Genomic DNA, 23,069 nt, shown 5'->3' with positions numbered 1-23,069 from the left:
GGTCAGCCATTCTCGTCCGAGCTTATGAAGCAGGTATCGCTCCTGCTAGGCTACCAGTGGAAGTTTCACTGTGTCCGACATCCTGAAGCAGCAGGTCTCGTAGAGAGACACAATCAGACCCTGAAAACTCGTCTAGCAAAAATCTGTAAGGAGAAGGGTGTCGACAGGATCGTAGCTTTGCCAGTCGCCCTTTTTTATATGAGAATGGTCGCACATTCCAGAACAGGGCTATCCCCGTATGAGGTGGTCTTTGGTAGACCACCGAATATGTGGGGGACGCCTTTGCCAAGAAAAATTACTGATGTCGATTGTAATATGTTGACAGATTACCTTGCCTCCTTGATGTCTGCACTACAATCATGTCGTTCACAGGTCGCTGCAGCCTTTCCCGACAACACCGAGGTGAAACCGCATGACGTTGTTCCAGGGGATATCGTCCTTGTAAGAAATTTCGACAGGAAAAGTCCGCTGGAGCCCAGGTGGCAGGCGCCGAAGTTGGTACTTCTCACCACGAGGACTGCAATCAAGGTCGAGGGCCGCAAAGGGTGGCTGCACTCAAGTCACGTGAAGAAATTTCGTGCATTGCCAGAGACTGACTCCCCCTCTAAGGACTGTCCAGATTCTAGTGACTCTAAACTTCCCCTGATAGAGAAAACTCCACAGCAGGAGTATAAAGAAAAATTGAGGTCTAGCAAGTCAGACAGTTTAATTGTTTAAGTCCTCCCCTAGGTGAATCGGTTAGACGTGTTTTCTGACATGTATCCCCTAGACCCCAACAGAGAGAGAGATAGACAGAAACAGCTCAAGAAACGTGAATATTGCAAATCTCTTCGCAGCCACTGTATTGTGACTTTATTGATTATGTTTTTTCTGAGTCTTATGATTATTGCTGCAAGTGTGCTTCTCCACATATACTATCCTATATTCAAGCGTGCAAATTCTACCTTCAACGTCACTGCCGAGCATTCTTTTAGTGAACTACCCCCATATGAGCTGTCTTACAGACTTGCGCTGCGCAACAATACATTCATTAGTATGTTACATCATTCCCATCAGACCAGCAATGCTACTAATTGTTGGATATGTGGCCAACTCCCCCCCTATCAGAAATACAAAGGAGTTCTGCCTCTTTTTCCGTACCCGTTCACACATAATGGGTCCTGTGGTGCATGGTTTAGTTTGATTAATTCCTTGAATTCAGATTCCGTAGTCTACCAGGGTAACTGGGTATGGGGAAACCTGAACGTCGTTTTGCATAAAGTCTGTTTCCCTGACAAGGAGGGTCTCCCCAAAAGGACAGGAACTGATCTGGAAAATGAAGTATATGGATTAGGTAACTTTACACTTAACCTCATGATTCTCAGTGTTGAATCCGAAACAGAACCAGTCTTGCCCGCCATGTCCGTACTTCCAGTCAAGGGTGAATTATGTGTTAGAAAGAATGGTTCAGTACACCTGGGTCATAGTAGATGTACTACTGTGATCGAATTCAGTGATAAGGGCAAGTCCACCTTTAAAGCATCACGTCATTCCTACTTCATTTGTGGTCATACCGCATATATACGCTTACCTCTAGATTGGGATGGCACCTGTTACATCGCATTCCTTCTGCCACCTGTTTTCCTAGCCCCTCCTGATTATCATAGAAATACTCATCTAGTACACAATAGACCACAGAGAGATCTCCCGATTGTCGACTACACTGAAACGGCATGGGAACAATATACAGATTTCAATAAAGGTTTCTTTCCCTACCTAGGTGCTGTCTTTAATAGTAAACTGATACGAAAATTAACTAGAACCCTTGAAGCTGTAGTGAATGAAACTACTTCCGCCCTGGGCAACTTAACAGAGGAGCAGTCTGCGATGCGGATTGTTGTTCTTCAAAATCGTCTCGTCCTTGACGTCATCCTGGCCGATAGGGGCGGAGCCTGTAAGGTCATCGGGTCGAGCTGCTGTGTTTTCATTCCAGAAAACGCGCCATCAGTATATAGAGCCATAACTCGCCTTCATAAGATTGCAAGTCTGATACACCAGAATCCAGGCACCTGGACTTGGTCCGGTTGGTTCTGGACAACGTTGTCAGCCTGGGGATGGAAAGTCCTATCCTTCCTAGGTATTGGCCTTCTCATAGTATTCAGTTGCTGCCTATGTCTGCAATGTGGGCCAGCGATTTGCGGCTTGTGCGCCACATCATGTATTCCTCATTCAAGTCCTCATTCAAAACGCCGTAAGAAGAAAGAAGAGCAAATGACGTTACATGAACAGATTGATAGATTAATGAGGATTGATATATCATGAAGGGTCCGTAGGGGACAAGGAGGGAATGAGGTAATATGAATTTTTGGTCAATTGTGTCCCCTATCGTAGACCCCAACGGCTCCATGTACCTGCTTCTAGTACATGTAAGTTCCCTCCACAACCAGTTATGAAGACGCAAATACATTTGCGTCCAACGTTAATATGTCCTCTTTCAGATCCACCATGAATGGGTCCGATATTCAGTTCCTAAGTGTGCCTTGCCAACCTCTTTACGTGGTGCACTTTCACTTCTAGATAATACAGTTCCTCAAACACAAGATATTAGATATGATTTGGGATTAGGTTGTTCTGACACTCCAGACTTCTGTCTCCACATGTAGGGCTAAATGTCAAGTCCCCTTCACCCTCCAGTTACACGTCAATCATACGTCATGCTGCTGCGCGCGCATCTCTGCCACATGTTCTTGCTGACTCTGCAGGATCCTTCTAGGGATCCACCCACTTATGACACCTTTCTGTGACGTTTCTAGCACACACCTCCGTGTACGCCCTAGTGCACGCCTCCTGTTACGTATTTCTGTTCTTATCTCGTTTCTCTCAGCTGTTACGCCTTCTGCATTCAATGTTACTGTATGAAATGACTATATATACGATTTCTTGTTAATAATTCATTGTACATGTCCATTGCAATTCCCACCCTGAACCCTCGTGGCGATGGGTCATGCTACCATTGGTTCGAACCAATTCCTTTTTAAGGAATAAAACCCCACTTTAAACCTCAGATACCACAGATTCTGCCTCTTCATTTTGACTGAGTTATTCTTATTGAACTTTACCGCATAAATTTCGTATAGGTAATTAAAATTTACCACAGACATCCAAAATGTTTTCTGCTGTGTGACGTTTCTCCAAACCAAACATGGCTAGTGTTGCATGTTTCCGAGCAGCTTTAAAAACAATGTCCGGGTCAACACCTGTGTTTAGCTTTGCTTTAGCCCCTGAAAAAGAGACCCAGTGTGCAGTGATGCACATGTAATCAGCGCCTGCGCCACTGGTCCACATGTCTGTTGTCAGATGTATAGTGTGAACAGCACTCTTCTGCAAAGCTGCCCCAATCACCTTCAGAACATCTTCATGTAGTGCTGGAACCGCAACTCGGGCAAAATAGAACCGGCTAGGAACCTTCCATTTAGGGCAGAGCCCTGCCACTAATTCTAGAAAACCAACCCCTTCTACAAAAGAAAAAGGGAGAAGGTCCAGAGCTAGCATTTTAGCCAGCTTAGTGTTATACAGACGCGTCAGTGGGTGGTTGCGTTCATATTGCGCTTCTGTAAACAACATCTTTTTAATGTTGCCCTGGACCAAGGATTTACGGGATGATGATGATATCTTCGACCCAGTTACGCTCGCTGATGAACTTTTTCGCATTGATGTCTCACTCTCTCCCACACTCTTAGTGTGGCTCACATGGGGTGTGCTGCTGACAGGGGTACTGGGTGTAAGTGAAGTGTTTGAATCGTCTTCTTCCTCCTCGTCATCATCAGATGAAAAATCAACGCTTTCATTACGTGCAATTCGGGCTTCCTTGACCGCATCTAGGTGCGCAAGCCATTGGACAGCGTGCGTTCTCTTAAGATGACCTCTCTGGCCTCCGGTACCATAGTTGGCACCAAACTTACCACGACTAACTCGAAGCTTACAAATGCTACAAATGGCTACGTTTTCCTTTTTTGGGCAAACACTAAAGAAGTCCCAAACTGGAGACTTGAAATGTCTTTGGGGGCCGGAGGAGGCGGCGATACTGGGGGTGGTGGTCCTGCTGCTAATGCCAGATGAAGTGGAGGATGTGGATTGCCGAACTTCAGTACGTTTTGCACTTTCACCACCACTAATTGAGGTCGAGGTGGATGGAGGTCCCTTCTTGCGAGAAAGAAATATGGAAGCGTAGGTGTTGGTGTACTAGTTAACTCCAAATCTAATGATTGTTGTGTTTCCATTTCCATTGCCTCCTCGTCGACATCATCATCACGCTCAGCAGCTTCTCGGGATAGGGTCAAAATGTCTCTTTGCTGCATGCCCGCTGGGGCTGCAGTGACCTTTATGATGACTGCCTCATCGTCGTCATCGTGAGAGGCTTCACCAGCAGCAGTATCCGTCACTTCTTGTTGATCCTCATCACACTCCATAGCTATGAGTTTTTCGACGACCTTCCTTTTACGCTTAGGTACCTTTGTCAGATCATGGTGTGCCTCACTCTCAGACTGCCGTGATAATGGTTCCCAATCTTCATCCAGAATGGGATCATCAGAAGGAGGTGGGCTTGAAGAAAATGTAGACACCAACCTTGATCTTTTCCTTGCTAGGGATGTGGAAGACAATGAATGATCATCAAGAGGAGTGGCTTCCAATGATACCTCGGCTTGATTGTCGATTTCCTGATGTGCCCCTACTTCGGGAGGAACAACTATTGTGGGCACTTGTGACCCTCCATGCACCTCTGCTTGCGCATCTCCTTGCGCTGCCTCTCCTTCCACATGTACTTGGGCTTGTACTTGCACATGGTGTTGTTGTTGCGGCTGTGGTTGTTCAACACTTGTCAGATGAGTTACAACAACCTGTGTTGATTCAGGGACATTGCTGCTACTTTCTTGCGATGAGCCAACATCACTGGTCGATGGTGATTGGAGAAGTACTCTGACTGCCTCTGAAGCACTCAAGGGCTTTGACTTAAGTTGGCGTGGTGGTGGAGGCACTGAACCCAATGGAGCGGGGGTGCTGCTCCCAGCTTGGTCCCCAGCAGATCCTGCTGCTGCTGCAAGCGTACTTTTTTTTTTGCTCCCAAAAAACGCGGCGGCCGGCACACCAGCCTCCTTGGAAACTTGCTTCTTCTGCTCCTCACTAGCAACTTTCTTGCTAGAGGAGCTATGGAGACCTTTTTTTGGGGCCATCTTCTTCAGAGCAGGTCAGACAGCAGGCCGCAGTTGCACGAATTGTAGAGTTGTCTGAGGCCAGACGTGACGTCGCGTGACGTTATGCTGCACACACACACCGCTGCAGGACTTCTTCCTGGCACTGGTGGTTCTCTTGAGTCTTGTGCACCTAAAAACAATGGAAGACAGAGGAACATCAGTTCAGTTATACACCCCAAAAAATCGAAAAAAAACCAGAAAAATCAGCACAATCCCATGCCCTCCATGATGCTTAAATTCAAGACACCCCATAGAAAGACTAGGCACATGCAACACTTACTAGTAACTACCCCTGGTGAAAAGGCCACTACAACAGGCCAAAAACCGAAAATCACAGAAAAATCAGCACAATCCCATGCCATGATGTTTAAATTCAAGACAACCCACAGAAAGACTAAGCACATGCACCACTCACTACCCCTGGGCTCTGGGCATAATGGATGAAAGCTAGGCAAAATGGGTGCAGGCCTGAGAACACTCCCTGCATCAAAATGGCCCCCTCCATCACAGCACATGGCCAGGGCCTGTAGCAGCACTCAAAATGGCCCCCAACCACATGGCCTGTCCATCCACAACAGGCCCAAAAAACGAAAATCACAGACAAATCAGCGCAATCCCATGCCATGATGTTTAAATTCAAGACAACCCACAGAAAGATTAGGCACATGCACCACTCACTACCCCTGGGCCCTGGGCATATTGGATGAAAGCTAGGCAAAATGGGTGCAGGCCTGAGAACACTCACTGCATTCAAAATGGCCCTCTCCATCACAGCACATGGCCAGGGCCTGTAGCAGCACTCAAAATGGCCCCCAACCACATGGCCTGTCCATCCACAACAGGCCTAAAAAACGAAAATCACTGAAAAATCACCACAATCCCATGCCATGATGTGTATTTTCACGACAACCCACAGAAAGACTAGGCACATGCACGACTCACTACCCCTGGGCCCTGGGCATAATCGATGAAAGCTAGGCAAAATGGGTGCAGGCCTGAGAACACTCCCTGCATTCAAAATGGCCCCCTCCATCACAGCACATGGCCAAGGCCTGTAGCAGCACTCAAAATGGCCCCCAACACCCGTGGCCTGTCCATCCACTACAGGCCCAAAAAACGAAAATCACAGAAAAATCAGCACAATCCCATGCCATGATGTTTAAATTCAAGACAACCCACAGAAAGACTAGGCACATGCACCACTCACTACCCCTGGGCCCTGGGCATAATGGATGAAAGCTAGGCAAAATGGGTGCAGGCCTGAGAACACTCCCTGCATTCAAAATGGCCCCCTCCATCACAGCACATGGCCAGGGCCTGTAGCAGCACTCAAAATGGCCCCCAACCACATGGCCTGTCCATCCACAACAGGCCCAAAAAACGAAAATCACAGAAAAATCACCACAATCTCATGCCATGATGTTTAAATTCAAGACAACCCACAGAAAGACTAGGCACATGCACCACTCACTACCCCTGGGCCCTGGGCATAATGGATGAAAGCTAGGCAAAATGGGTGCAGGCCTGAGAACACTCCCTGCATTCAAAATGGCCCCCTCCATCACAGCACATGGCCAGGGCCTGTAGCAGCACTTAAAATGGCCCCCAACCACATGGCCTGTCCATCCACAACAGGCCCAAAAAACGAAAATCACAGAAAAATCAGCACAATACCATGCCATGATGTTTAAATTCAAGACAACCCACAGAAAGACTAGGCACATGCACCACTCACTATCCCTGGGCCCTGGGCATAATCGATGAAAGCTAGGCAAAATGGGTGCAGGCCTGAGAACACTCCCTGCATTCAAAATGGCCCCCTCCATCACAGCGCATGGCCAGGGCCTCCAGCAGCACTCAAAATGGCCCCCAACCACATGGCCTGTCCATCCACAACAGGCCCAAAAAACGAAAATCACTGAAAAATCACCACAATCCCATGCCATGATGTTTATATTCAAGACAACCCACAGAGAGACTAGGCACATGCACCACTCACTACCCCTGGGCCCTGGGCATAATGGATGAAAGCTAGGCAAAATGGGTGCAGGCCTGAGAACACTCCCTGCATTCAAAATGGCCCCCTCCATCACAGCGCATGGCCAGGGCCTGTAGCAGCACTCAAAATGGCCCCCAACCACATGGCCTGTCCATCCACAACAGGCCCAAAAAACGAAAATCACTGAAAAATCAGCACAATCCCATGCCATCATGTTTATATTCAAGACAACCCACAGAAAGACTAGGCACATGCACCACTCACTACCCCTGGGCCCTGGGCATATTGGATGAAAGCTAGGCAAAATGGGTGCAGGCCTGAGAACACTCCCTGCATTCAAAATGGCCCCCTCCATCACAGCACATGGCCAGGGCCTGTAGCAGCACTCAAAATGGCCCCCAACCACATGGCCTGTCCATCCACAACAGGCCCAAAAAACGAAAATCACAGAAAAATCAGCACAATCCCATGCCATGATGTTTAAATTGAAGACAACCCACAGAAAGACTAGGCACATGCACCACTCACTACCCCTGGGCCCTGGGCATATTGGATGAAAGCTAGGCAAAATGGGTACAGGCCTGAGAACACTCACTGCATTCAAAATGGCCCCCTCCATCACAGCGCATGGCCTGGGCCTGTAGCAGCACTCAAAATGGCCCCCAACCACATGGCCTGTCCATCCACAACAGGCCCAAAAAACGAAAATCACTGAAAAATCAGCACAATCCCATGCCATCATGTTTATATTCAAGACAACCCTCAGAGAGACTAGGCACATGCACCACTCACTACCCCTGGGCCCTGGGCATAATGGATGAAAGCTAGGCAAAATGGGTGCAGGCCTGAGAACACTACCTGCATTCAAAATGGCCCCCTCCATCACAGCACATGGCCAGGGCCTGTAGCAGCACTCAAAATGGCCCCCAACCACATGGCCTGTCCATCCACAACAGGCCCAAAAAACGAAAATCACAGAAAAATCAGCACAATCCCATGCCATGATGTTTAAATTCAAGACAACCCACAGAAAGACTAGGCACATGCACCACTCACTACCCCTGGGCCCTGGGCATATTGGATGAAAGCTAGGCCAAATGGGTGCAGGCCTGAGAACACTCACTGCATTCAAAATGGCCCCCTCCATCACAGCACATGGCCAGGGCCTGTAGCAGCACTCAAAATGGCCCCCAACCACATGGCCTGTCCATCCACAACAGGCCCAAAAAACGAAAATCACTGAAAAATCACAACAATCCCATGCCATGATGTTTATATTCAAGACATCCCACAGAAAGACTAGGCACATGCACCACTCACTACCCCTGGGCCCTGGGCATAATGGATGAAAGCTAGGCAAAATGGGTGCAGGCCTGAGAACACTCCCTTCATTCAAAATGGCCCCCTCCATCACAGCACATGGCCAGGGCCTGTAGCAGCACTCAAATTGGCCCCCAACCACATAGCCTGTCAATCCACAACAGGCCCAAAAAACGAAAATCACAGAAAAATCAGCACAATCCCATGCCATGATCCAGCCCCTCCATGATGTTTAAATTCAAGACAACCCACAGAAAGACTAGGCACATGCACCACTCACTACCCCGGGTGAAAAGGCCACAACAGGCCAAAAAAACGAAAATCACAGAAAATCCAGCACAATCCCAAGCCACCCAGCCCCTCCATGATGTTTAAATTCAAAACACCCCACAGAAAGACTCAGTGCACCCACCACTGAGTACCCCTGGGCAAAAGGGCCCAAAACAGCCCAAAAATCGAAAATTCCAAAATTGTACTTGCAGCAACTGTAATGCCCCAAACAAACTTACTTGTGAAATTTCTAATCCAAAAGTGATCCAAAGAAAGTCAAAAAGGCCTCAAATCCAAATATCCAGCAGCATCCACAAAAAGTAATCCTTCCAGCTCCAGATCCAAATGAAAAGTGACCAGGAGATGGACAAAGCACTGGGAGGAGCCTGCTGGACAGGAACAGGAAGTTGAAGACTGTGGGGCACTTCCTTCCTCCCACCCCCCCCCCTCCCCAAAATGGACTCCTCGCAAAAAAAGTGCAGGCAAATGTCAACCTAAGGAGTTATTCAGATAGAAATCAGCATTTCAAGAAGGTTTATGCTGCTTGCTGGTGGATTTCTTGTGCAGAATTGCAAATTTTATATTTTCGCGTGTGCGAGATTGTTGCAGCTCGCCGCATCTCAAAGCTCGCAATTGCGAAGTACTGCGATACGTGATCAAGGCGTACTCGCGTTGACAAACGCTCGCTGTAAAAGTTGGCAAGCCCCGATTACGTAATCGCTCTTGCCAAATTCCCGCGGGATCCCGCAGCAAGATCCAAAATGGCGCAGCACTCGCAAAATATCAAGAAAAGTAACTCGGCAAACGATGATAAACGCCGCACGCCGCAAAATTGTATGACCAAGAAAAAAAAAATCCGCTGCGTGCGAATTTGCGGATTTTGCGGGAAATTTGCAAATCTCGCGGATTGCGAATTTACCGAACATCCGCAAAATCCGCAAGCGTAACTGATTTTCTGCCCATACTTATTCTACTTACTCTAGAGATGTGGCCCTTCTCATCCGTAAATCAGTCAGCTACTCTCATAGAAACAAATCACAGTTATTCAAGGCCGGCGTGTAGCGTTTGCTGACATATTAAATGGAAATCACATGATATTAGTTAACATATACAGGCCAAACGTAGATGACCCAACCTTCTTTTCTGCCATTGTACATTTATGCTCACAGTACTAAGACTGACCCACTATCTTGGGGGAGGATTTTAGCCTTATCTTCTCCACAGTGCAGGATAGATCCTTGGGGTTAACTTGTCATGAGCCACGTGGTAGGGCGGACCTTACACAAATTATGTACCTTCATAACCTGGTAGATGCCTTTCTGAGCATTCCACCCCAATACAGCCTAGCACACTTTTTATTCTCTGGTACTTGATGCCCACTCATGACTGGACATGTGGTTGCTTTCGAGAACACTCATGCACAAAGTGAGCTCTGTCAACATCCCCCCAAATACCATCTATGACCCCTTGCCGGTTAAGTTGTTTCTTTGTGGACCACTGATTTGCACTCATTTTTTATGCATGGGGGCTGCTTAAGTCAGAACTCCGAGACAAGGTGTTTTGGAGTGAGGTTGGTGCTGCTATCCTCAAATATTTTAGGCTCAATGAACACTCTTTAGGTGACTCTGCCATGCTGTACGAGGCCTTGAAATCCTACCATCAAGGCATCTTTATATCCAAAAGTGCTGGTGTTCTCAAATCCATCCATACTCGATCTCTTGGCTGGAATCCCAACTCAGAGACCTAGAAATGACCTACTCCACTATAAAAGATAAGACGATCCTGGCCCAATTACACAACACACTGCACGAGTTCAGGGAAGAGAAGGAGCGAGAGGTTCTCTACCACAGATGGGGTGTCTGGTTGTGGGTGTTCAGTGAGGGAGCCCGGCTGAGTAAAACCCTAGCCTGGATCACCACCCACGAACGAGCGCCCATAGGAGTGGCTACTATATCCTGTGAGACTAGGGACCTTACTACTGGTCCCCTCTCAATACTCAGTAGATTGCACTCTTACTATGAACACCTGTATGCCTCCCGGCCTTACACAGAGCAGACACCACCTCATTAGACTAGCCAAGAGATCCACCTTCAAAGACCGCTTGGACATCAACGCGCACACCAGCAAAGAGCTCTTCAGCATCGTAAAGGAACTCTCCAACCCCAGCGCCAACTTCAACGACATCCCGCCCTCACAAGAACTGTGCGACTCACTAGCCATCTTCTTCCTCTGCAAGATCTCTGACATCCACGACAGCTTCAACACCACAACAGTCCTGACTACGCCAGACTCCACCTCCCCTGTGAACACCACCAGCCTCAACCGCCTGACCTCCTGGTCCAAAGTCAACGACGACGAGACACGCAAGGTCATGAACTCCATCCACTCAGGATCTCCGTCTGACCCGTGCCCTCACCACGTATTCAACAAAGTAGACGCAGCCATCGCACCCCAACTATGGAAGGTCATCAACATCTCCTTTAAAACAGCGACATTCCTGGAAAGCTGGAAGCACGCCAAAATCAACGCCCTCCTCAAGAAGCCCAAAGCAGACCCCAAGGAACTCAGGAACTTCCGGCCCATCTCCCTGCTCCTGTTCCCGCAAAGGTCATTGAGAAAATCGTCAACATGCAACTGACCCGCCACCTGAAGACAACAACATCTTGTACCTGTCCCAATCCGGATTCAGACGAAACCACAGCACCGAGACAGCCCTCATCGCTACCACAGACGACATCAGGCGCCAACTAGACAACGGCGAAACGTCAGCCCCCATCCTCCTGGACCTTTCAGCCGCCTTCGACATGGTCTGCCATCGCTCTCTAAAGGCACGCCTCCTAGAAGCCGGAATCCAAGAAAAGGCCCTCGACTGGACCACGTCCTCCCTCACCGGCAGAACCCAGAGCGTCCGCCTCCCACCCTTCCGATTCGAAGCCACCGACATCATCTGCGGCGTCCCCCAGGGTTCATCCCTCAGCCCGACGCTGTTCAACGTCTACATGGCCCCCCTCGCACTAGTGGCCCACCATCACGACCTCAACATCATCTCCTACGCCGACGACACCCAGCTCATCCTCTCCCTCACCAAGGACCCACACACCACCAAAACCAACCTTCACGAGGGAATGAAGGCCGTCACCGACTGGGTGAGGAGCAGCCGTCTGAAGCTGAACTCGGCGGACGAGACAGAGGTCCTCATCCTCGGATCCACTCCCTCAGCCTGGGACGACTCCTGGTGGCTGACCACACTGGAAACAGCACCAACACCCACCGACCATGAACGCAATCTAGGATTCATCCTCGACTCCTCCCTCTCCATGTCTAAGCATGTCAACGCCATCACCTCCTCCTGCTACAACACCCTCAGCATGCTCCGCAGTGGATCCCGACCGAAACAAGAAGAACAGTGACACAGGCCCTCGTCAGCAGCAGACTGGACTACGGAAACGCACTCTACGCAGGAATCCCAGCCAAACACATATGCCCTTGCCGCTGTCCCCCGCATCCAACGAACGACCTCCGGTGGCAGATCCTTCTCCTACCTCGCCGCCAAGACCTGGAACACCCTCCCTACCCACATACGGCAGACCCAAGACCTACTCGCCTTCAGAAGACTCCTCAAGACCTGGCGAAGAGCGGTAGCAGCATTCCCCCCCCACCCTTCGTCCCTCTCCCCATAGCACCTTGGGACCCTCACGGGTAAGTAGCGTGCTCTACAAGTACTCTGATTGATTGATTGAGTTATAAACATAAGTTAATACAGTTTAAATATCTGCATCAACACTACTACACTCCTGCTAGACTGTCAAAATTTCCAGGACATGTCACAAGTGAATTTTGCAGATGAGGCCTTAGTAAACCCAACTTTATCCATATGTCTTGGCACTGCCTTGGCTTAACTTCCTTCTGGTGTGATATTTTCATATCAATTTCTGAAATACTTGACATTCAAATCCCCCCTTCCCCCAGGAAGCCCTGATGGGTGATATTCCAGCGCTACTAACTTAGACCTATCAACTTGCATCCATACTCTCCATGCTTGCCAAGCAATGCGTTGCCAATGTCTGGATGCAGAAGAGATCGCCCCTAGTTTTGTGATGATGCTACATTTGCTAGGACATGATAGAACAATACATCGAGATAGCCCCTTCGTCCTCACATCTCTCGACATCTGGGTACTAATCTGATCCTAGTTATGTCGCGACACTGGGCACTCTCACTCTGCTTCACAGTCTGGGAGAGCCCCTCTTGCATTGCCCTGACCCTCACCATGGCAATACATCTTTGTTTAGTGACCTCTTCTTGTATTACTGTAACTGTTGTAAACTGTACTATTTCGCACTCGGACTGTCTATGTATCTGCACTGCTCCTGCTGTAATGACTGCATGTTTCTGCTGATCGGCTGTAAAAAAACGAATACAAAAAGTACAAAAACGAAATTCACAATGTGGAATGTAAGGATTAAAATGTGATCTTGATGCACCTACACTTAACTCTACAACGTATTATAAACCATGTGTATATGTATGTATATGAAAAATGGATGCACTATCAAACAATAAAGCAAATGTAATATGTTACACATGTACACACAATACTACATGCAGCATGCATTTATACATGAGAAATGAACACTCAAATAAATGAATATATGGAATATATGATATGGAATGGCATGTACGTAAGCAGATAACACAAATATTACTGGCCTCATGAGGGTTTTGATTTGTTAAACAAATGCTCAATACAATACATTTGTGGAACTGAGGCTTTGCCTATTGTGTATGTCATAGTTTCATAGTGAGTCGAATCTCAATGAAAGTCAAACATGAGCACTGAACTATGAAATATTTGGTTGCTTGAGGTCAGGCTGGGAAATCTTCCCACTCCTGTTTAAAGTGACCTCTCTCTGTTTAAGCTCTGCATTGACTTGGACTGAAGAAGTGACATTTAGGATGATCTTCTCTGTTTATGCTTCTTTGGCTCAAGGTCGAGAGGTTTCTTTGCTCCTCTTCCTAAAACTTTTCTTTGCAAGTCAGGTTGGAAATATTCTTTTTTTCTTAGCTTCTTGAGCTCAGTATTTCATAGTGAAATGCCTCTTTTTTAGGTCTCGCCCTGGAATTCGCATCCGAAGGATGCGTCCAGGGCGGAGACCGAAGGATGCGTCCAGGGCGGAGACTTATAGCTATCCGATGCCGGGGAATGAGGGACAAGAAACTGTCACGAGCGCAGATTTGGATTTGGGTGCGCGAACGCGCACGTTCTGTCCTGCGCCGCGCCGTGCACTTCCCTCCTATACTCCCAGCCTAACGCGCATGCATGCAGACAAACGCGCACACGCATTTACACTTACACAGACACGCAGGCACACAGACAGGCAACCCCCTCCCCCGCCCCCCCGTCGCCGCACCTACACACACACACACAGAGCAGGCTGTTCGCAACATATGCAGGCAGACACGACACACACACGAGCGCACACATACAGACACACACTACACCTCCCCAACCCCCCCGCCCACACACAAGAGTACACGCACAGACAATCCCCCCGCATACACACACGCACGCACACATACAAAGAACCCCCTCCCCCCGCTGCCGCCGCAATCATACACATACACACACACCAGCACCGGACCCCACTCACCGGCTACGCAGGATTTCTCTTCTCTGGGGCGGCCCCGGGGCTCTTCGTACCTCACGGGAGCCCCGGGCCGCGGGAAGACTCGGCTTCTTTGCTTCATCCCGGCGGGCAGCCAATCATAACCCAGCAGCAGGCGGGACTTCCTTCTTTCTTCTGGCCCAGCCTACATCTTCTCTCCCGTTGCCTGGCTTCCTGCCTGGCAACACGCACTGGCAAAATAACCAAACCATGTGCTAAATGTTGATGGACTTAAAACAAATGAGTCAAGCTGCAATTTGTTGTGCAGTGATGGTCAAAACCTATGAACTTTCCACTATTAATGGCGCTCACAATATTGCCGAATACGGACGACATCATTTAGTAATTCATCAAGGGTAATACTAAAGCCAGCAAATTATTTCATTGAAAAAAAATCGCACAAGACGTTGGGGAAGAAAACGGAACGACCACGAGGAGAAAAAAAAACAGGCAGCTGAATCTCAATTTTTACAGGTGAATAAAACTAGTTCATAACCAAAGTGCACAGAAATCAAAAACGCAAAGATCTATAAATCAAGACTAAAGAAAAAAAAGTACGTAGATGTAAATAAAGCTAATTAGACAGCGTGAAGAAATAAACTGTTTAGCGACAAAGGCACGCACAAGAGAACTCAGGAACAAAATCTCTTTGTTAATGGGTAAACCGTCGGTCTGTGCACACATAGCTACTATTACTCGGGCCTGATAACAGCGCCCCCTTGCATTCCATTATGCACACTGCAACATAAACCACAAACACTGGGACACTCATTCTATTACATGCATTGCCAAAGCCTATTGCTTTGACTTTGTGTTTACAGTAAAAAGCCATAGTTTGTTGGGCACAAACGTTTGGTTTACCGAGTAAGTTTATGATTGCATAAAGTAGCTACTTAAAACAGCATTATTCAAGATGTGGCGTGCAAAACAAAAAAGAACAGATACATTTACCATGTTAACAGCTGTTTCAGAAGACATTTTGGGCTGAGCAAATAAACACGTCGAAAGTTGTTCTAGATTTAGTTTCACATTGGAACTCACAAAATCCAAAAGAGTTACATAAGCCTCCTTTCATACACCTATGCCAGGGGAATAGCTAGCCTGTTTAGTTTAGGTTTAAGGAATATAGTGCAGGCCACATTTCCTTTTTCTAATACACTTTCTCTCCACAGATGAAACATTTTTCCTCAGAGAAATCTGTACAATCCCAGAAAATATTTTAATGTTCAGTTCCCCACTGTAAAAACACATCAGGGAACACACACAGACAAGTAAAATGCATGCACCCACAACGACTTGTCACACACAGGCAATTATAAATACATACAGTCATACAGATGCTAACATGCAATCCACACCATGCACAGTTACCCCAATACGCGCACACACACAAGCACAAACCCACACGTTCATGCAGTTACATTCATTACTGTTACATATATGACCGCACAAGCACTCACGCACATATGAGCTAATTCAGACATGTACAGATATAAAAAAAATAAAGCAATGACAGACAGATACATGCAACAATTGACATAACGTGTACACAAGCACAAAAGCACTCACGCGCAAACAACAAAGACACAAACAGAGCAAACACAAAATACAGACATATGATTCCATAGATAAACAGCAACGGTTGCTATTTATCTATGCTGCAACACACACATGCAACCGCAAGCAGACACGCAGCACACCTACACTACAGCACATCACAAAGTGTGTTATATTATGGCATGCTCTGAGCGTGTTTTTATAGTACATTTCCACCCCAGCATCAATCTGCGCAACCATTCAACAACAACTGGTTCAAATATGTTCTCTCAATGTTTCAAACTTTATTACAAATGTCACAAAAAGATGTTAATATTTCACTTCTGTTCTTGGATTTTCGTCACAATAAAATACTCTGAACATAATCTTCACAAAAGTTACTTAAAAAAGTTTAAGCTATTGCCATTATAAATTAAAATCCCTTTTATTTAAGTATTACTTATTTAAAAAAATTAAAAGCCATTGTAATTTGTAATATAATACAGCTAAGTCACGTAAATACAAAACATGTTGCATTACAAATGCTATAGGTGTCACATTTGCGAAAGTTATAACTATTGGCATTGTAAATGACAAAGCTATTAATTTAGCTGTTTTCAAAATACTGCATAAATAACTTTTGTACAACACATATTTTATATGTACCTTTTTATGCAAAGAAAAAAACAATAACGCATGAATGAAAACATTGCCATTTACAATGCTAATAGCTCAAACTTAAATAATGCGAGACCTATTGCATTGCAAATGCTTGTTATACTGTGCTATGGATATGGTGCTCTGGTAAGACTGATAGGTGCCCCTACTGTCTCCTATCCCTTCAGATGCCAAGCCAAATAGAGGGGCCCATCCTGGTACTCCAGGTTAGACAATGCTATTGTAGGCACTATAAGTAGATCCAAAGCAGATGGGGGGGGTTGTTTTAATCCCATTTCTATGTTTGCACCATTCCCTGTTTTGTTCTTGTAACTATCAGCTAGCTTTATCTAATACTCAAAAACTATCATAGAACCTTAAAAAGCCGAGCCTAGCTGTAACTGTAACTTGTAAATGAAGTTCATTCCCAGTACTTACGATAAATATGTACACTCATTAAGCATGGGCGAATTTTGCGAATCTCGCGTTCGCGAATTTTGCGGATTTGCGAACTCGCAATCCGCAAAATCCGCGAATTCTCGCGAATTTGCGGATTTTTTTTTTTGTGTTTGCGCGGGTTTCTGCCAGTTCGCGAGGGTTTTGTACACTTTCGCAAATTGCGAACTTACCTGTCGGGTCGCAAGTTTCGCGAACTTGTTGTTTCTACGTGTCCAGCCTGTTTGGGACACTCTTCTTCATCACTGCCACTCTCTGTCACCACTGCCACTCTCTGACTACTCATGCCACCCTCTGGCCCACCCATGCCACCCTCTGTTTCATCACAGCACCCTCTGGTTGTCCAGTCAGTGTACATTATTGTGGCAACGCAAGCACACCTTCCCTGCCTCAAGTGACCTGAATTAATTTGGGGCTGATTAATGTGTCACAGAATATTTTTTTAGCTGGCACCTGCTTCCTTAGTGCTTCCTGATTAGTGATCTTTTGCACTTGCTAAGTGCTTTCATTGTTGCAAAATTAGTTACAACACCTGCCCTGCCCCAACTGACAATAATGAATTAGGGGCTGATTAATGGATTTGAACTTCCAGCCTGGCTCCTGCTTGTCTCCCTTAGCTGTAATTCAGGACCTTTGTGGCATATGTGTAACTATTCTGAGGTTCAGAGCAGGGTCACATAATAGTTGCAACTGGCAACTGAACTCTGGAGGGGCCCCTCAGGAAGCACTACAGGAAATGGCTACTAATGATGAGCCTGAACTTTTGAACCTGGTAAGTAGTTTCAGTTTTGCTAAGATCGTATTTCTGCAATTTTGCACTTATTCGCGGGGCGCGAAGTTGTACTGGGAAGCCGCGAACTCACGCGAGCAGTGCGAGCAAAATCCGCTGCTCGCGGATTTGCGGATTTTGCGGGAGATTCGCGAATCTCGCGGATTGCGAATTTACCGAAAATCCGCGAGCGAAACGGATTTTCCGCCCATGCTTAACACTCATAAGTCTTAGGTCCTCATTACGAGTGGCGGTATTCCACCTGGAATGGTAATCCTGATTGGAATTATGGCGCTTTCTATTCTGTGTGGCCCAGTATCCCTAGGTCAAGAATTGCTGAGTCTGCCGATTCCAAACATGGTAATCCCGGGTCTCTGAGCTCTGGATCTGATAATTCCGGGCCAGGAGACACAGGACCAAGTTTCACTGCGTGCAGATCAGCCGCAGCCCATGTAGGTAAGAGCAGAGGGGACGGTTGGGAGGGGATTTTGACAGACGCCGATGAGGACACATTAATTATTTATTTAATTTTCTCTTGTGGTCGTCTGTCGAACACCCCCCCCCCCAACCCGGCCCCAGTGCCCAACAGCTCTCACCTGCACGGGCCGCGGCTGGTGCAGATGCACACCTGGAAAGACTACTGCAAGGCAGGGGCTTAGGGTAGGTGCACAGCCGGCCTCATCTGACCCTTGTAACACCTTAGGGGGGAGACATACAATGCTTGCCAGCGTCAGCACCCCAAGATGTTCCTTCCTCCCATCATTCACCCTCATTGCATAGCAATGAACAAGGACATACCCAGCCATGCTTAATTTGTAAAACAATCAGTGCAGGGACCCAAAGGTTTTCTTCGAAGGCTGCCCTCCACTCCCCCAGATGTTCCAATCACTGACACCACCCACTTTCCACCACTGGCACAGTTAAGTCCACCCACTGGCACCTCCCACTGCCCCCATATACAATAACGCAAATGCATTTTGCAGTGAGCGAAGGGAGTGATCTCACATTCCTTGAGGGAGATTTAGAGAGGTTCTCCCCATGAGAATTGTTTTTTAAACGGGTTAATAGTTCAATTTACAACCCATGCTTCCCTTAAATTTGTTCAAAAGCCTCAAGTTTTGAAAGGGCACTCTGACATGCTACTCGTAAAATATTCCAGTGCTTTCCTGGGTTAGTTTGGGAAGAAAGTAGGAGATGGGGGTTGGGATGAGGTGATTTCGTCTGTGACCCACTAGTTCAAATAAAAGATAATTACTCAATTCAATAGTATGGTTGTTGGGAAAGTGATGTCCCCTACATAGTGTTGTTGGGAAAGTGATCTCCCATACATGGTGTGCCTATATGTTTCCCTGCCTCAGTGCCCCACTGTGTGTCCCTGGCATCTAGTTTTGTTCGTTTTGACCCTAGCCTCACACGAATTCATTATGTCTGTGCAGAGGTCTAGGTCTATCTCATGACATGGTTGAGGTCCTGGATCTGTCCTTTGGCCTGGAGGGGTACAACTTCCCTACACTGTACTGAGAGTGGACTACTGTCCTTGTCATGGGTTTGGAACAAGGGACTGTGTTGGCAGTGCACCACGTTTTGAGATCCCATAGTTGTACCTAGACTTTTTTATAAGCATCACTTGAGTGGGTGCCTACTAAGCATGGGCGGAAAATCCGTTCTGCTCGTGGATTTTGCGGATTTTCGGTAAATTCGCAATCCGCGAGATTCGCGAATTTCCCGCAAAATCCGCGAGCGGAACGGATTGGGTCAAAAGTTCAAGCTGACTTTTGTAACTCTTTTAGAATGGCACCAGCAAACTGCCAGAGCCATTCTAAAATAGTTACAAAAGTCAGCTTCAACAGGAAGCTCTAATAGATAAAGTAAAGCAGGTGCTGCTCAAATTCAGTTACACAATCATTAATCACCCCAAACTTGGGGTGCTTAATGATTGTGTAACTTAATTTGACCTTCAACTCGAGCACCTGCTTTACTTTATCTATTAGTGCTTCCTGTTGAAGCTATTTGTAGCTATTTTAGAATGGCGATGGCAGCTTGCAAGCGCCATTCTAAGTGGGGCTGATGGCAGAAGGGCACAAAAGTGGGACAGAGGGCAGAAGGGGACAAAAAATGAGTGGGGCAGAGGGCAGAAGGGCACAGAAACGAGTGGTACAGAGGGCAGATGGGCATGAAAAACGAGAGGGTGGCAGTGATTAACCAGGCAAAAACAAAACCTGCGAAAACGCAAAGCGCCTCGCGAACACCCGCAAACACGCAAAGCGCCCCGCGAACACGCAAAAATTAAAAAATCCGCAAATTCGCGAATTTTGCGGATTGTGAATTCACAAATCCGCAAATTCGCGGATTGCGAATTTGCAAAATTCGCCCATGCTTAGTGCCTACTGGCCCACTTGAGATACATCCATGATGTGTATGAGTGAGCCACAGTAATGGAGGCCTGTGGGTTCCATTTTGGATACCCCGATCCTGGTCATGTGCAAAAGATGGAGGTAAGTTTTTTTAGACAGTGCTTACATTTCTGAAGCAGGGGCTACGAGACCTAGACAGTGAAGTTGGGAACGTGGGGACAAGGCTTACTTAGGAATTTGATTAAGCTTTTACCTCAGAGGGGCTGCTGAATAGTTTTCCTGTAATACGGCAGGCCATTTGGTAGATGGGAAGGTGAAGGTCGGGATTTCAGTCTCTGTTGTTCAAGATGAAAAGGACACCTTATATGATGCTTCAATTTTTACTGTGCACTATTCTCTCTCTTCTTTGTGGCTGGTGAGAGCCAAGTTCAGAAGCTCAATCAATCAATCAATAAGGATTTTGTGAAGGGCGCTATTAACCCGTGAGGGTCTCAAACCTCACATCTCTTTGTGTCTCTGTTGTGTGTGCTCCTTGTTCTAGACCACCCTGCGGTGAGCAGCATCACTCCACACAAAGGCTGTGTAAGAAGGACAGCCTGACAGGGGCAGCTCCTCCACTAGGGCAGAGGAGCGTCGCCTCACTTCTTTCTTGCAGTGCGAGAAGCAGAAACATAAAATGGTAATAACTTTTAGTTATTACCATTTTATGCTTGGTTGCGGGTGGGCGGGCTGCTCTGTGAACAGGCAGGGGAGGAGTGGTATGCCCACTCCTGAGTAAGCATGAGCGGGAAATCCGTTACGCTCGCGTATTTTGCGGATTTTGGGGAAATCCGCAATCCGCAAATTTTGCAAATTTCCCGAAAAATCCGCAAAAAAAAATCCGCGAACGTAACGGGTTCAAAAGTTGAACCCCCACTCATGCAACTATTTTACAATGGCGCTAGCAAGCTGCCAGCGCCATTGTAAAATAGTTACAAAGTTAGCTTGCACAGGAACCACTAGATAAAACGAAGAAGGTGCTGCTTTATTTTATCTAAGTGCTTCCTGTGCACGCTAACTTTGTAACTATTTTACAACGGCGCTGGCAGCTTGCTGGCGCCATTGTAAAATAGTTATAGGCACAGCCTTACACAGGTCACTCAAGGGACCCCTGCGCCCTTCAGGGCGATTGCATAGTAACACACACATGGTCACTCGAACTAGTTGATGCTCAAATTCAGTGACTCATTCATTAGCCCAAAAACAATCATGAGCGTCTTCGAGGCTGGACAGGTGTGCCTCTTCCCAAATCTACCGTGGAAAATCAGCTGTGATGCTGGGTAGAGGGCGGCCTTTGCATGGTCGCTCGAACTAGTTGATGCTCAAAATCAGTGACTCATTCATTAGCCCAAAAACAATCATGAGCGTCTTCGAGGCGGGACAGGTGTGCCTCTTCCCAAATCTACTGTGGAAAATGAGCTGTGATGCTGGGTAGAGGCCTTTGCATCCTTGACTTTCATGAGCGCAATCCCCGTGCAATTTGCGAAATTGTACAAAACCCTCGCGAACTTGCAGAAACCCGTGCGAACATAAAAAAAAAAAATCCGCAAATTTGCGAGAATTCGCGGATTTTGCGGATTGCGAGTTCGCAAATCCGCAAAATTCGCGAACGCGAGATTCGCAAAATTCGCCCATACCTACTCCTGAGCTCACAAAGACTGTTTGGTCGACCCCCTGGGGCCGCCCAAACCAGTCATGCGCACTCTGCCCTTCTCCATGTAGGCCTGCATGGAGAACATAGCGATGCCAAAGGGGATGATGGACGGAGCACTTGAGCAAATCAAACACTCACCCCCAGTTAACTGATCTGCGTTTAATCCATCATCATTCTTTAGCTCACTCCACCACCCCAGTTCAGACATGACCATATGCAAATCAATCTGACCCTGTGCCTCATTGGAACAGCCCAGCCCGAACTGCCAAGCCATGTTTTCCCTGGACCGGAAACAAGCATCCTGGGACCGGTTTTGAGTTCATAACCCTCATCAGCCAGGCTATCTTGAATCTAGTGGCAAAGGGAGCAAGGAACCCATGTCTGAGCATACCCTGCCAACTTAGGGTGAACAAAGCGATACCAAAGGGGACGATGATTGGAGCGCTTGAGGAAATCAAACACTCATCCCAGTCAACTGATTTGGGTTTAATCCATCATCATTCTTTAGCTGACTCCACCAGCCCAGTTCAGACATGGCCATATGCAAATCAGTCTGACCCTGTGCCTCATGGGAACAGTATAGCCGGTACTGCGAAGTCATGTCTTCCCTGGACCAGAAACAAGCATTCTGGGACCAGTTTCGAGTTCATAACCCTCATCAGCCAGGCTATCTTGAATTCAGTGGCAAAGTGAGTAAGGGAGCCACGTGTGGGCATACCCTGCGAACTTAGGGCAAACAAAGCGATACCAAAGGGGTTGATAGACGGAGCACTTGAGCAAATCAAACACTCACCCCCAGTCCACTGATCTGGGTTTAATCCATCATCATTCTTTAGCTCACTCCCCCACCCCGGTTCGGATATGGCCATATGCAAATCAGTCTGACCCTGTGCCTCATGGGAGCAGTCCAGCCCGAACTGCCAAGCCATGTCTTCCCTGGAACGGAAACAAGCATCCTGGGACCGGTTTAGAGTTCATAACCCTCATCAGCCAGGCTATCTTGAATCCAGTGGAAAAGTGAGCAAGGGACCCATGTCTGGGCATACCCTGCCAACTTAGGGCGAACAAAGCGATACCAAAGGGGCTGATGAACGGAGCGCTTGAGCAAATCAAACACT

General features: G+C 47.3%; 1 protein-coding gene across 1 annotated transcript in view; it reads left to right on the top strand.

Moving 5' to 3' along the window:
- LOC147731340 (interferon-induced transmembrane protein 1-like) overlaps positions 1-23,069 on the top strand; it is a 227,534-nt gene that overhangs the window by 178,463 nt on the left and 26,002 nt on the right. The gene's annotated exons all lie outside the window — the stretch shown is intronic.

The sequence above is a fragment of the Lissotriton vulgaris genome, chromosome 2_1 (genome assembly GCF_964263255.1).
Source record: "Lissotriton vulgaris chromosome 2_1, aLisVul1.2, whole genome shotgun sequence".
NCBI lineage: Eukaryota > Metazoa > Chordata > Amphibia > Caudata > Salamandridae > Lissotriton > Lissotriton vulgaris.
Note: the sequence above shows the minus strand (reverse complement) of the source record. Positions and strands in the feature narration are given on the sequence as shown.